At 38.8% G+C, this 16,351-nt stretch overlaps 2 pseudogenes; one reads left to right on the top strand and one right to left on the bottom strand.

Annotated features, from left to right (window-relative positions):
- The first annotated feature begins 8,477 nt into the window (after nucleotides 1-8,477).
- Nucleotides 8,478-11,255, top strand: LOC134734038 (alkylated DNA repair protein alkB homolog 8-like; annotated as a pseudogene).
- A 1,338-nt stretch (nucleotides 11,256-12,593) lies between these two features.
- On the bottom strand, nucleotides 12,594-14,454 carry LOC134734015 (septin-7-like; annotated as a pseudogene).
- Nucleotides 14,455-16,351: the final 1,897 nt, after the last annotated feature.

The following is a 16,351-nucleotide window of genomic DNA, read 5'->3' on the forward strand; positions in this document are numbered from 1 at the left end:
GAAGTAGTGATTTGGAGTAGTCTCTTGACTTAATAAAAGTAGGCTATCAGGAAAAATTGGTTTGATGGCTATCTGCCGGAGGTTGCCAGCAGAAGAAAGGAGATTGTAGTCAGGAAAGCCAGCTACACTGCCACTATGATATTGAAAGCAAGGTTGCATGAGGGCTTCTATCAAGACTGTGACAACAGGAATGACAGGTGGGACTTTGCATTTCCCTGGCATGTTGAACATTTCAAAATAAAATATTATATCTATTACAAAAATCAATATCCCGCTCTTGTCCTCCAACCCCCATAAGGATAGAGTAAGTTGCAAAAATTGAATCCTCAAATAGTTAAATTACCAATATTCTCATTGGAGAGTTGTGATAAAATTAGCAATTCTGTCGTATGCTCTGTTTTCACTAGACTCTTCTGATTCCTCCTCAATGTGTAAACAAAAAATAGAATTCCAAGTCCCCCAATTGTGTTAATAGACCCTCTCTTGGCCAAGGGAACCCCAAAGAAACCTGAAAAACTTGTTTAAGCCATGATGGAAAGTAGAAGGTCAGACATGCCTCATTGTTCACTCCTCTCTTTGGAATTTAGATGCAATTGACTAGCAAACTCAAGACTAACAAAACAGAATCTATAGCAATAAGACAATTCCAACTTGACTCTGGTATAGCATCACGTGACAGATAACAGGCTCTGAAAGAAAATAAGTATTTTACTCCAAAATATATTTCTTTGACAAATTCTGAAATGGCCCTGAAAATCTGTCTCTTGTGGGGAAGATTTGCATGCTGTAGAGAGTCTCTTTCCCTTACTAGGTATTTTTTTTTTTTTTGAGAGTCTGACACCTTTTAAGTTCTGATAAGAGGTATCCAACATCTATTCTCTCTGAAGTTTGCTACTTGGAGGCTTCATCTGTATGACAAGAACCTTGGTTATCACAAACCCTTCATCTAAACTCAAGCATTTCTTCATGCTGAGTTCACATCTTCAGGTGGAGCTTAACTCTTCCACCCAATTGCCAATCAGGACAGCTCTGAATCCACCTATGACCTGGAAGCCCACCTCTCCCACCTATTCAAGATGTCCCACCTTTCCAGGCCAAACCAGTGTATACCTTACATGTATTGATTTATGTCTTTGCCTGTTAATTCCTGTCTCCCTAAAATGTATACACATGTTCTCAGGACCTCCTGAGGCTGTATCATTGGCCATGGTCCTTAACCTTGGCAAAATAAAATTCTAAATTGATTGAGTCCTGTCTCAGATACTTTTTGGTTTACAAATGGGACCTTCTCTGTACCTCTTCCTCTACCACCTTATAGTGACATCAAAATCAATCTAGTCGAACTATGAATCTACACTTTGGAAAAAGAATGTTAAGAAATATTCCTTTTAGGCCAGGCACTGTGGCTCACACCTATAATCCCAGCACTCTGGGAGGCTGAGGCAGGTGGATCGCTTGAGCCCAGTTCAAGACCAACCTGGGAAACATGGTGAAACTCCATCTCCACAAAAAATACAAAAATTAGCCAGGCATGGTGGCATGTGCTTGTGGTCCCATCTACTCAGGAAGCTGAGGTGGGAGGATCACCTGAGCCCACGGTGGTTGAGAATGCAGTGAGCCATGATTTCACCACTGCACTCCAGCCTGGGCAACACAGTAAAACCTTGTGGAAAGAAAGAAAGAAAAAGAAAAGAAAAAGAAAAAAGAAAGGAAGGAAAGGAAAGAAAAAGGAAGGAAGGAGGGAGGGAGGGACTCCTTTTAGAAGTTCTTCGTCAAAGAATGTGGAAACCACAGTTCTATAATATTAATATATTGGTTTGAATTGAGTTGCTACTTAGAAATATATTTATGAGGCCAAGAGTTACTAAGCCATTCCACAATGTCAGATAATTTAATTCCTGGTATTTTGGGGTCCCATTTATTTACAGCTTGATTTCTGTTACTGTCTTTTTTCCCTTCCTTTTATTCTCTTTTTTTTACCACTTATGTATATGAAAAATGTCTCAAGATAAAATTTTCCTTCAGGACATCAGTTATAGAGGAAGGCCTCCCATCAGGGAGTTATAACTGTAGTCACGAGTAGTTTTCTAAAAATAGAGGAAAAAAGCCTTTTTAATAGAGGGTAATGGATGACTGGAAGAATAATTCTAAGCAATAGAAGTTGCCTGGGCTGGCAGTGGCTTTAAATAAGCAAGACGTTCATTGCTGTAAACAAGCTAGGGAAGGGGTTTCACAGTGTGTTTCAACAAGATACAGAGGATATAAATCAATAGGGCCTGATAGCCACACAAATTAATGACATAAATCATGAGTGTTTTAGTTCATTTCTTGAAAATAAAATGTCCATCACTTTACAGATATATTTACTAAAACAATTCATTGAGTAACCTTGACCATGAAATATTCTCTAATTATTCCAGAAAAGTTTCCAGTAAATGGAACCCATGCATTCAGAGGAACTTATAGGTATTTCAAACATGGATTAACTCTTTGCCAAATGAAGAAATATTTTAAAAATATTATTTTGTCAAAGCATTAACGTTGAATTCTAAAAATTCTTTGCAATGTTTTAATTTGTTTAGCCATAATTAGAAAATACCAGATACCTGCCCAGCTCTGCAGTTCCAAAGTTTGCCTACTCCCTTCCCCAGATATAGTAGGTTTCTATGTCTAATTTGTACATAGTAGTTAACTTTTATTGAGCTCTTCCAAAGAGCTGAGCATTCTATATGTATCCTATAATTTAACTGCCCATAGCATTTAATTGCCACATCAAAATATAGGGAAGGAAAAGTCACAGGAAGATAATGTTTTGTAGGGCAAACAAATCAGATGTTTCAGAGAATGTTTTTTCTCGTAATAGGCTTATATAGGCCTACCTTTATGCACCTCAGACTTCAGAGGTTTTATTTTATGGCTTGAAATTAAAAGACACTTTCACATTTATGATTTCACGTGATAGTTTTTGTTCTAAAAGATATGTACAGAGTAACTTGTAAACTGACCGCGCAATTGCCACCAAAACTGTTAAATTTGTTTCTATAACACTATAAAATTGGTTTTAAATTATTTGTCTTTATATGGAATGCTTTACTGTCTTTGCATCTAGTGACCTTCCCATCCTTACCATTTCAGCCTCCACTCCCATAGCCATACCCTGGACCATGCAGAAGTACTCCACTACTGATATCTTAAATTCAAGCAATCCTGCTTAAATGACAGAAATTTATTTTCTCACAATTCTGAAGGTTAAACATCTAGGATCAATTTGCCGGCAGATCTGGTTTCTTTTTTTTTTTTTTTTCTTTTGAGACAGAGTTGCTCACTCTGTCACCGAGGCTGGAGTATACTGGCACTGTATCAGCTCACTGCAACCTCCGTCTCCTGGGTTCAAGCAATTCTCCTGCCTCAGCCTCCCAAGTAGCTGGGATTAGAGGTGCCCACCACCATGCCCGGGGTTTCACCATGTTGGCCAGACTGGTCTCAAACTCCTGACCTCAGGTTATCCACCTGCCTTAGCCTCCCAAAGTGCTGGGATTACAAGTGTGAGCCACTGTGCCTGGCCCCAGATCTGGTTTCTTCCAAGGCCTCTCTCCTTGGCTTATAGATGGCCAACCTCTCTGTGTCCTCTCACAATCTTTCCTCTGTGTCTGTGTCTTAATCTCTTCTTCTTATTAGGACACTAGTCAGACCAAATTAGAACCCACCCTAACAAACTCATTTAATCTTAGTTACCCCTTCAAAGACCCTATCTCCAAATACAGTCATCTTCTGCAGTACTAGGGGTTAGGACTTCAATATAGGAGTTTGGTGGGGAGCACAGTTCAGCTCATGACACCTTCTTATCTTTCACTACCACATTTCATCTTTCACTTTACTGGGAAGATTCAGACCCTTAAACCCTGTTCTCAAATCTTCATTGCCTTCTTTGCATGGCTTAGGACTCTTGTCTTTCACTTCAGCTGCCACCCTTAGAACAAAAGCTGCTACCCCACCATCCCCCTTCCTTTGAACCTATCTAGGAAAACTCTAACCTTAGATGAATTCACCTATTTTACTTCCTTCTCTGCTCCTAGATTACACTGCTCCCTGAGAAACATTACACATGCATGCAGAATGCTGCTATTGCCCATGAAGAAGTCCTGGTCTATTAGAAATCTGTGTTCCTCAACCCCAACCAGACCTTGATACCCCAGGCAAGCCACATAGGTAGTTCCTGCCTTTACTTAACACTCCTGAAATCTACTACTTGACCACTTGCCCACTCATTCTCAGCAGATGACTTTGCTGCCTACATTATAGACAAAAATAGAGGCCATCATCCAGGAAATTCCTCAACTCCACCATGCCTCTTTCTTTGAACCCAGCCCACCCATATTTGCCTCTACTCCTTTTCTTACTACCTATTCTATCAGACTGGAGATCTATTTGACTCCAAAATTCATGTGTTCTATTTATATTGGGAATGGGTAAGGCAGAGGCAGCAGGAAATGAGGAGAAAAGAGAAGCTAGCAAGATAATTCTTTCTGACACATAGTCAAGCATAAAAATCACATAAAATATTGTGTTATTTTAACTCAAAGTCTGATTGATATGGTTTTGCTGTGTCCCCACCCAAATCACATCTTGAATTCCCACATGTTGTGGGAGGGACCCAGTGGGAGGTAATTGAATCATGGGGGCAGGTCTTTCCCATGCTGTCCTCATTATAGTGAATAAATCTCACGAGATCTGATGGTTCTATAAGGGGGAGTTTCCCCGCACAAGCTCTCTCTTTGCCTAGTGTCAAGATTAGGAGGCTTCCCCAGCCATGTGGAAGTCCATTAAATGTCTTTCTTTTGTAAATTGCCCAGTCTCAGGTATGTCTTTATCAGCAACATGAAAACAGACTAATACACTTATATTTATTAATTTTGCTTTATAAAATTTTAGTATAAAATTATATGCCATCAAGCTTTATTAAAATATGTAGGTTTCTTCTTTCCTAAGAGGCTATCAGAAGTTCTTACAAAAGTTACAAGTAAAATTAAAAAACTAAAGCTTATCTTAAGGAGTTGAGCAACGTGGGGTGGCAGGGGGTCGGGGGAGTGGCATGAGTTATGCATCATATGCACTTGAAACAGATGTCTACTGGGTGGCTGCCCTAGAAAAATCATTTTTAGTTCCAAGGTCCAAGCCTATTAGACTAAGTATTAATTGGGCAAGCTTAGATGAAGATTCAAGGCCTTCCTGGCACATTCTTCAAGGCCCTTTCTTTTTCAGCTCTTTATCTAGTTCCTAACTTTTCTTAAACATATAAAAATATTTCATTCTTATATTCAATAGTTCCTTGTACTCAATTTTTCTCAGTAGTGATCACATATGAATCACATTTTATCTGCAGTATAGACAGCAGCTTAAGGATGTAGACATGAAATAATTTAACTGAACCATTATGTTAGAAATTTTTTTAAATCAGAAGTTTAGCTGCAAACGTGGAGGAGTTTTTAGATTACATATGTGGTGTTTTATCAATCTCTTACATGTATTTGTAATGCAAAAATCTTCACAACCAAAAAGAGACATTCGTTTTTAAATAGTAATCATGTTACTGCAGATCTAGGTATCACTAACCTATGAAAAATCTGGCATGCTTTCTGAGGTCAATGTCAATATCCCTTAGATGTTCACATTTTTTATTGATTTTTTTCATCCTGAAAGTTCTTTCTATTCATTTCTCTTCAACTTGTACATATTCTGTGTTTATTTTCAAGGCTACAGCCCTGTCAAAGAGTATTAAAAACCCAGAAAAAATATCTTAAATGGCTCTTCCACACCTGTCACAGAGCAATCCCAGGACCCCACATGCAGATTCCTCAGGCTAATACCTCCACACTGTCCCTAGTGCCTTTCCATTTTAAATACCTTACATGTGATATCTTATTTTATTCTTACAACAATAGCCTGAGGCACATTGAAATTGATGAGGAACCTGAAGTCTAGGAATTCCAAGTGATTTGTTCATGATAAGCAAAATAGTTAGTGGGGAGAGTTAAGTCTTTCAACTCTAACTTCCAGTATTCAGTCAACTATATTAATGTATCTCTAATTTGAAATTTATTATAATTATTATTTTTCATTGGGGTGATATCTTTAACTGGCACATTGTTAAATAATAAAGAGTAGCACAGTTCTAGACTCTAAACTCCCAATGGAATATCTGGATCAGGTCTACCATTTATTCTTATAAGTTAGAAAGTCAACAATTATGGTTGGAGAGAAGTTTTATTTTGATATCCCAGAAATGGGTTAGGACCAGAGATGTGAGAACCAGAGAAGGCCAGAAAACAGAAATACCAACCAAGCATTATGTACACTTAACCTGATACTTTTTTTTTTAACTTTTCAGCTATCTGTAGTGGTAGTCTGACTAAAACAAAAAGACATTTCAAAAATTAAAATTCTTAGCCATAAGTCTACTTATTCTTTACAATCCAATTTCATAAACGAATTTTTATCAGAGTCATGGTCTCCCTCTATTTCTGAAATAAGATATTTTGATTCAGCTCCCTCATACACTTTAATGGCACTCAATTGCTGGGGGATATTGAGAGGTATCTGCCAGTCTACACACCCTAGGTCCAATGTCTGTAGCTTACTTTTAGCTTAAAATATGTATCACTTAAAAATATTTTCATTATATAAATTCTTTTCAAATACACATTCAAAATATATATATATATATATATATATTCAAAGTATTATATAAACAAAGTTCGAGTAATGAAGATGGGATGTCACAGAAGCCAAAACCCAACTGTGGGGAGAGACTAAACATCCCTGGCATTAGTGCCACTCTGTATCTCATATATTAACTCTGCTCACCACAAACTCCCATCTCTTCTCTTCATCAATCTTTTGGTATTTCTACCCTAAATCAATTGAAATTTTTATTGAGCACTTTTTTGTGACTGGCACTAGGAATGCTCCATGCTTGGCATTAGGAATAGCATCATGAATGTAAGATGTATTCGCTTTCTTCAAAGAGTTTAAAAGGCAATTGAAAAAACAAGACACACATGGAAAATTAAGTAATAACACAAGAGATCATAATAATGCAATGAGGAATAACAAGCAAGGTAGTATATAAAAAGTGGCCATAAGTTAGGGAGGGAGAGAAAAAAAACCGGCATTTCTGAGAACCTATTTTATGACAAGTTCTGTACAAAGTGGCTTTACAGATTATTGCATTTCTAGATGGAAACAAGCTTTGTTAATCAGCATTATATAAATAATGTTGTTTCCCTGAGTTTTATCTATTTGAGATTTCTGGATCCTCAGTGTAATAAAAAAGATTCATTTAATGTAGGAATTTACTACTATAACAAATCCTATTAATATCTTCATTTTATGAAAGAGAAAATTGAAGCTCAGATTAAATAATTTACCTAAGGTCAAACATCCAGTAGATGGCAGAAGCAACTTTTAAATTCTAAACTTCATGCAAGTCACACAAGTTTTTAAGAGTATCTCAAACACATACTCTGGAATAAAAACCAGATGGCCTTCACTACAGCTAAGTTAAGCATAAATACATGAAGTTAAGCATAAATAAAAACATGAAGTAGGATGCTGATATAAATGTCTAGTTACTCTTTGTTGAGGAATTGACCAGTGTAGTCTGAACCCCTAGCCCATGTGATCAAGGGTACCAAATCTGGTATAATTTGGTCTAGTTTGCACACTGGGCTCTCTTCATTTGTAAACTCAGCAATTCTCACGGTGAGGGAAGTTTTTTGCTTTCTTTGAGTGGTGGCAGGTGGGGAGAGTGTTTCAGGGGAAGTGACTCCTTTCTAGGCTTCACCCTTCATTTTCGACCCCGTAGGCTCAGTATGAGGCCTGGTAATCCATTTTATTTTGATTTGTAATCCATTCACATTAGCTTGCCATTCGCTATTTAAGAACCATTGCTCTCAAGCATGTTTCAGGGCAATACAGATTTGGTTTAGCTTCAGTTTAAGTGACTGATCAAAGTCCACTTTAAGTAATTCATCTCTTATTTTCTAGAGCTGCTGTGCTTACCTCTGCTAAAAGCTGCGAAACGTACTGCTTTAACCTACAAAAGCTTCTCTGAAATAGAAGTGTGTATTTTTGTGCCAATATTTTTCTTACCAGCTGTGCTTTCTTCCAGGGAGATCGTGCTTTGCCACTAAATAAGCCTGTGTGCAAAAATACTCTCTGCCAAGTAGAACCTTGCTGTTTCATATTCATCAGCTAATTTATTCCTGTGACCACCTTTTGCAGTATCCCTATTTTACAGATTTTTTTAAAAAGCAAATTTAAGAAAGGAAATAACTTTCTCAAGTTCATACAGCTGATACACACTGGAGGCTGAGTTTCAAATTAGGTCTGCCTGATGCTAAATTATTTTCCTTTGATTTTTCTCTGTCTTCATTTTCTCTCCTGCCTTATCCTTTGCCCATGTGTTAAGACCCATCATGTTACCCACAAGCACACCTCAGTCTTATTCCTGGCTCTTAGTATTGAGGAAGTTGTCAACATTGGCAATAGGTAGGTTTTAAACTGGACGTTCTGTTCATGTATGAATTTTATGAATAATTCATTGGTTTGGTGCCCACTAAAAGGACCGACAAGATTATTTTCTGGTAATTTCACGTTTCACTGTGAAGATTACACATAAATTTTTTGTAGAAAAATTCATTCATCTAATTGTTTAATGCCTGTGTTTTATTGTCAAGGTCGATTTATTTGCCAGGAATATGAGGTCTCTGCTTGAAAAGAAAATAGTTTTATCATTTTTTTTCCCAGATCTGGTCATAATCCCTAGCAAAGATATACTGGTTAATGCTACCAATAGGGTAAGGTCAATGAAAAGCAGTAAAACAGTGTTTGTCAATGTTTTGTGAATTTAAGTGGGCTTAACTGTAGAGAAACTATTAAAAATTGTAGTCTTCTCCTCTGTACTGGGCTTCCTATTCTAAAATAGGGCTCATTTTTAAAACTTCTGCCATTCAGTAAATAATTTTGTGATCAACTATGTATGCATAGGGCATCGTGCTGAGGAAAATCAAAATTAGACTACAAGACATGACTCCTACACTCTGTAAGAACTATCATCCATTTTCAGAAAGAAAAATTTATGCAATGATAATGATAACCAAGGAATTGTAACTAGTGGATAAAGTGAAAGTTCAGATGTCAAAGTAAACAGGGACTTCTTTGAGTTGATGTAATTCCTAAGAATAAAAGGGAAAAAAATCATTTTACTATAAAACAGAGATTATAAAACAACTTTAATTTTCATCACAACAGAAAATGCTAAGTTATGTGCTTGAACAAGTTTTTTGTTGTTGTTCTCTGGTGAAAAGATCAAAGAACATTTGAATCTCTTCCAGCACCTCAGAGGTCAAGCCAACAAAACTAGCTTACAAATATACTAGGTCTCCTATAAACAAATACATGCTGCTTTTCTCCAACATGGCCGAGCCCAGGGGAGGTGGTGTGCAAGTATCCATGACGGCTTTCTGGCACTAGAGTGGAGAGGGTAGCGAAGAACAAAGCACTTGCAGGGTGAGAATCTGAATCCGGCCTGAGCTGAAGAGGAGAGGCTGGTTGTTGCCAATGGTGGTTTAGGTAATGGTGTGAGTAGAAACCAACTGCTCCTGGTTTTAGAGAAATGTGGACTGGTGGATGCTCTCTTAATGCCATATTACAAGCCCTACTCATTTGAAAGATACAAAACTACAGAAGAATCTAAGACAGCCTATGTTACTCTCAATGGGAAAGAAATAGTGGATGATTTAGAACAAAAGATGATTCTGTATTTGAATTTTGTGGAAAAAGCACAATGGAAGGAGTTGGGGCCTCAAGTCTTACCACTAGGCCTCATAGTAGTAGAAGAAATAATTTCTACTGAGGATGAGAAAATTCTTTTGGAAAGTGTTGATCAAACAAAAGATACAGACCATCAAAATTTTCAAAAATGCTTAAAACACAGAAGAGTAAAGCATTTTGGTTATGAGTTCCACTGTGAGAAAAACAATGTAGATAAAGATAAGCCTTTGCCTTGAGGTCTTCCTGATATTTGTGATAGCTTTTTAGAGAAATGGTTGAGGGAGGGTTACATTAAACATAAACCTGAACAATTGACCATAAATCAGTATGAACCTGGGCATGACTGCCATGGATTTTAAGTACCCAGATGGTATCACAGTGCCAGTTATGTTGCCTTGTTTGAGTTGGCTGGTGATGACAGGAGAATCTAGATACCTTTGGGCCCATGGGTTACCCTTTGGCTTGTGATAGCCAGAGGAAAGAGACTCCTCCCTCATTTCCAGAGAGTGATAAAGAAGCCTGACAAGTAGAGCAAGAGTACGTCCATCAAGTTTATTAATAGATTGCTGGGCACTTCAGCAGCATGAGATATACAGCTTGGCCACACATCATTGAGTTTTTGAAGGCTTTGCCTTCAAAAGTGGCTTAATAGTGGCTGATACTGGATGTGGTAATGGAAAGCACCTTGGCATCAATAAGGAGTTAGATGTGATTGGTTGTGATCAGAGTCAAAACCTTGTGGACATTTGTAGAGTGAGACAACTCCAGGCTTTTGTTTGTGATGCATTGGCAGTACCAGTCCACAGTGGGTTTGGTATGCCCGAATCTCCATTGCTGTTATTCCCCATTTTGCAACAGCAGAACATAGAATGACAGCTCTTCAGGAACATGTTGGACTCCTGAAACCTGGTGGGAAGGCACTCATTTACGTCTGGGCAATGCAACAAGAATATATTATAATAAACAGAAGTCCAAGTAGCTCACAGGAAACAGAACTAGCCAAGGAAAGAGAGAGGAGATAAGCAGTGATACCTCAGTGCAGGGGATGCTTATGAAGCAAATGCCTGATGTGGGCAGTCAAGACTCAGCATCTTCTGTCCCCTCCATTAATGACTCTTAGGAGGGAGGATATAATTCAAGGCAAGTTACTAATTCCAAGCTGCCTATTCATATTAACAGGACTTCTTTTTGTTCTCGGGATGTACTGGTTCCCTGGTACCTTAGGGGAAACCCTGATAAAGACAAACCTGTTGAGCAATTTGGTCCCATATGATCCTATGACCCAAGTTCCATGTTTCATCATTACTTACGTGTTCTGTGAGGGAGCATAGGATGTTGCCTGCAGGACTGTGAGTGATTTCAGCATTCTGCAAAGCTAGTACGATCAAGGAAACATGTGTGTGATTCTTCAAAAGGTCTGATTATTTACCTGAACATATCACATATAAAAAAGAAATGCTCATTTTGTTTCAAAAAAAGGAGAATAAATTATCATTTTAATTCAAGAGAAAACTAAGAAACTACCCAAGGAGAGCTCTTGAGAAAAATTTGGAAGTAGAGATTCATCAGGAAACATTCAGTCAGCTACTGTTGACTGACCTCATAGATGTAGGCTCCTACAACTTCCCTACAAGAGATGGCTTCTAAAAGTGATTAAAGTAATTTGTGCAGTGCTTGTAATTCTTGGGTAAGAGTCCACCATTTTGAAGATAACCTTTTGTTATAAAGTGTTACTGAATGTACTAAATCATGTAGGATCTTAGTGAAGTAATTCTGTCACATTTTAATAAAGGAAATATTCCTGGTTAATAAAAAACAAATATATGCTAATCTTCAAATTAACTTGACTAATCTATCTATAAAAGCTATACTATTCATCACTATAACTTTTTTATTATAACATGTAACATTTTCATAAACTCTAATGCAGACATGAACACCATGCTAACATCAGCCAATAGGGTGCCTGTTTTGCAGCTTCTTTTGCCTTCCTGTGTGTTCCTGAGTGGCCCATCACTCTCAGGTGCAGTATGTGGACTCTAAGAATGAAATGGTCAGATTCTCTGGTGTGAAACTCAAACTACTGTCTTCATTCCTCATTTTTTAATTATAGTGTCTAAGTGGCTTCTATATTACTTATGGGCCAATAAATGATGGGTATCCTCCTTTTGATGGTATTCTGGAGTCGGGAAGGTAGTGAAATGGAAGAATAACTTGTTTTTAAACTGGCCGAGGGGCCGGGCATAGTGGCTTACACCTATAAGCACAGCGCTTTGGGAGACCGAGGCGGGTGTATCACCTGTTAAACCCTGGAGGTGGAGGTTGCAGTGAGCAGAGATAGTACCACTGCGCTCCAGCCTGGGCAACAAGAGTGAAACTCCATCTCATAAATAAATAAATAAATAAATAAATAAATAAATAAATTGCTGAGGGGGTCCTAAATTTTAAATATATACCGCTGTTGTCAGACACTTAGGAGTGGAACTGGAAAACTGGCAACGAAGGAGATCACTGGAATAAGTTACAGAGAACATGTGTCACTAATACGTAGAACATTATCTGGAATATAATGGACACTCATTTACTACATTAACAAATGAAAAGTGTATATGAATGCAGCTTAATGTACCAATGAAAGGCATCATGTGCATTCTCCTTAGTTATAAGTTCCAACCAGCTGGCCTTCATTTTACATATTTGCTATTTTGGCTATTTTTTTTTTCCAAGCAAGATTTTTATTCTAAAATTTATGTAGGAAGGTAAAGGAATTAGAATAGCTAAAATAATCATTAAGAATAAAAATATAAGGGGAAGAAACAGTCAACTTGACTTCAAGACTATTGTATTACATTGTTGTATGCTTGTATCATTGTATAAGAAAGGCAGGAAGCAAGTCCGGGCCCCCTGGCACATGCCTGTAGCCTCAACAACACTTTGGAAGACTGAGGCAGGAGGACTGCTTGAGCCCAGGAGTTGCAGATCAGCCTGAGCAACAAAGGGTGATCCTGACTCTACCAAAAAAAAAGAAAAGAAAAAAAGCTGGTCACAGTGGGCTTGCGCCTGTGGTTCCAGATACTCAGCGAGGCCGAGGCGGGAGGGTCACTGGGTCCCTAGATGTCGAGACCGCAGTGAGCAGTGACACTACCACTGCACTCCAGCCTGGACTACAGAACAAGACCCTGTCTCAAAATTTTGTTTTTTTGTTTTTGAGACAGAGTCTTGCTCCGCCGCCCAGGCTGGAGTGCAATGGCGCGATTTTGGCTCACTGCAATCTCTGCCACCTCCTGGTTTCAAGTGATTCTCCTGCCTCAGCCTCCCAAGTAGCTGGGACCACAGGCACCTGCCACCACACCCAGCTATCAACAAAAAATTTTTTTAATAAAAAAATTAAAAGAATGTCAACATTATGCCTTATACAAAAATGAACTCAAAATGGATCAAGGATGTAAACATAAAATGTAAAAGTATAAAACTTTTGGGAAAAAACATGGAAGAAAATCTTTTGGATCTAGGGCAAGGCAAAGAATTTTACAGTTGGCATGGAAACATGATCCAGAGATCTTGTAAAGCTGGTTCTTCTCTTCCTCCTTCTCTCTCCTGCTGTGTCATTTCCTTTGGGTGATGCTGAGGCACTTTTTTTTCTGCATAAGGCTTGTGATGGAAGAAAAGTAGTAGAAATAAAAATCAGGTAATAGCTGCGTGCAGTTTACATTGCAGTTCTAAGCAGATTAATTGTTAAAGCTTCAGTCTTCTCTTATGAGTAATAAGAATCAAGTCTTGATTTGGGGCTTTTCTGATTTCCTTCAGAAATATCTTACCCTTTTACTCTGCATGTATTTTCCATTGTGACAAAACCTTTTCCTGTTTTTTTCATATGGGGCCTCGGTTTGCTGTTACCAGAAGTTCCCAGGCAATATTGGAGTGACTTATCAACGTATTTCTTAGAATTGTAAAATAACAATGTTCACCATGTTCAACTTCAGCAACACTCCAAGGATATTGCCTTCCTCTGACCCTTTTGCCATTAACTTCAATGACAGTACTACTACCCACCACAGCAAGAGGTAAACGGTACTTTATCTTTTTAACAAGTTTATTTTCTTCTTCATCATCTGTTTCTGGAAATTCGTATATTTTAATTTTATGTTCTTGGATTTCTATTTTTTAAACTGTTGGCATTCCTCTGGTGTGAGTGTGTCTGCTTTGGCAATAAGTGGGATGATATTCACTTTTTCATGCAAACACTTCATAAACTCAATATCCAATGGTGTAAGTCCATGTCCTGAAGGAACAATGAAGGATAAACAACACTGCACCCTGTTATCAGGCATCTGATGTCTGTTCGTGCATGATTCTGCATTTAGGTAGTCCTCAAATTTACTATCAATGTAATCGATAACAGGCTGCCAGCTGTACAGTCTTTTTAATTCTGTGAGAAGGACCTGGATACTCTGCAGAATACAAATCTATGAGGAATAATGAATTGATTAATGTCGACTTTCCCAATGCACATTCGCCCAAGCTCAGGCGAGGCGAGTGCGCAGCCGCTGCTGCAGCTGGCGCTGGCCATTGAGGAGCTTCTGCGCCACCGTGCGATGGTGTCCGCCAGGTGCCGGCCGGTTAGCGCATATCGCCTGTTCGCGCAAAGTCTGGCCTTTGCTGCGCCCGGCCAAGTCGTAAAGCTCCTCCTCGTAGCTTGTAGGCGACGGCGGCCAGGCTGAAGCCTCCAGACACAAAAGCGCCAGTCCAGCGGCGGGTTACAGCCCGCCCGGCCGCCTGCCTATTTTGGCTATTTAATATGCCATGCAACTCAGCATGCTGGACAGTGCACGTGTGTGTGACTTGCAACTAGTCAGCTACAACTACCAGTTGAATAAGTTAATTAACCTCCTTCACATTTTTTGGTCTAAAAACAAAATAGGTGTGTTGATCTATAAGTGGGTCTTGATGGCAGCAATACTTCCCTATAGTGGCATCTGGAAATATGTAGAGGTAATCTTTTCTTTTTCTATGCCTAGGAGTTTTCACTAGCATTTATTGACTTAGGTACTAGGTAAGCTAAATACCCTGCAATCTTAAGGATGATCTCACACAATGAAAAACTGCCCTGCCCAGGCTGACTTGGCACCGTGGCTCAAGCCTGTAATATTAGCACCTTGGGAGGCTACAGCTAGAAGATCATTGAGCCCAGGAATTTGAGACCACCCTGGGCAACATAGCAAGGCCCCCATCTCTACTCTACAAAAAAAAAAAAGAAAAGAAAATTAGCCAGGCATGGTAGCACTCACTGCAGGTGAGTGGGAGGCAGAAGCAGGGGGATCTCTTGAGCCTAGGAGTTCAAGGGTGCAGTGAGCCATGATCGCCTCACGGCACTCCAGCCTGGGTGACAGAACAAGACTCCAACTCAAAAAATAAAGAAAGAAAAAGAAAAATTGCCTGGCCCAAAATGTCATAGTGAGATCGTTCATAAATTTAATCCTTAAAGTTCTTTCAAAAATTATAAAATTATATGATTCTAAAATTATATGATTCTAAGTGGAAAGTACATTTTGAAAATTATTGTTTTACAATGCAGACATGAGTATCAGGCTAACACCAGCCAAAAGGGTTTTGGTGCTTCTTTTGCCTTCATGTGTGTTCCTGGCTGGCCCATCACTCTCAGGTGCAGTATGTGGGCCCTACGAATGAAATGGTCAGATTCTCTGGTGTGAAACTCAAACTACTGTCCCCACTCCTCATGGGTCCAAAACTAGCCTGGAAAGTCTTTCCGGCCCTTATACACCAACCCAATTCCAGCTGATAGAATATCTGAAATGGAATGGAGCCTAAAAGGCTATCTTGTCCCCTCACCTCTACTCTCTCCCGAATTACCAAAGCAACCAACACAAGAGCTCTTCGTCTAATGAGCCATAAAAGTGATGTTTCTTATTCCATAAGGCTCCTGCTCTGGAAGGCTCTGGTAATGGCTGCCACTTTCCTAGTAACTTAGGGTTATTTTTAACTTCAGCAGCGGCCACAGAAGGCTCTCAGATGGGAACTCGGAGTTGTAAGATAAGCTCTTCTTCATTTATTTTCCTTAATCATGGCTGTCTTGGTTTTCCTACCCCTCGGGCAATAGTGGCAATGTGAGGAACAGAGACCTTGCCGCTTTGTAAAGGAACAAGTGGAGTGACCACTCTGGACCTATCACTGGACCTGACTTTAACTCAGTGTTTCTCAACAGTGCAACCAAATGTCAAAAATCACAGACAAACATTGTTTGCACTTGCTTGTTAGTTTCAGGATTAAATACACAGTCTTTTATTACCTAAGTTCTAAAATGTTTTGGTTTTATTTTTTCCCTATCATAATTTTTTAATTTAGTTTTCCTATTTTATTTATTTATTCTAAGCTCTTTCATCTACTTACATATGATGACCCCCAAAGGTAAAGCATACTAACAGCTTCTTATATATACATTCATATTTTTCTCCATGATCAAAATCCATTACAGATCATATGAGTATGTCTATGTGTG

This window comes from Symphalangus syndactylus, chromosome 12 (assembly GCF_028878055.3).
Source record: "Symphalangus syndactylus isolate Jambi chromosome 12, NHGRI_mSymSyn1-v2.1_pri, whole genome shotgun sequence".
In the NCBI taxonomy this organism is placed as follows: Eukaryota; Metazoa; Chordata; class Mammalia; order Primates; family Hylobatidae; genus Symphalangus; species Symphalangus syndactylus.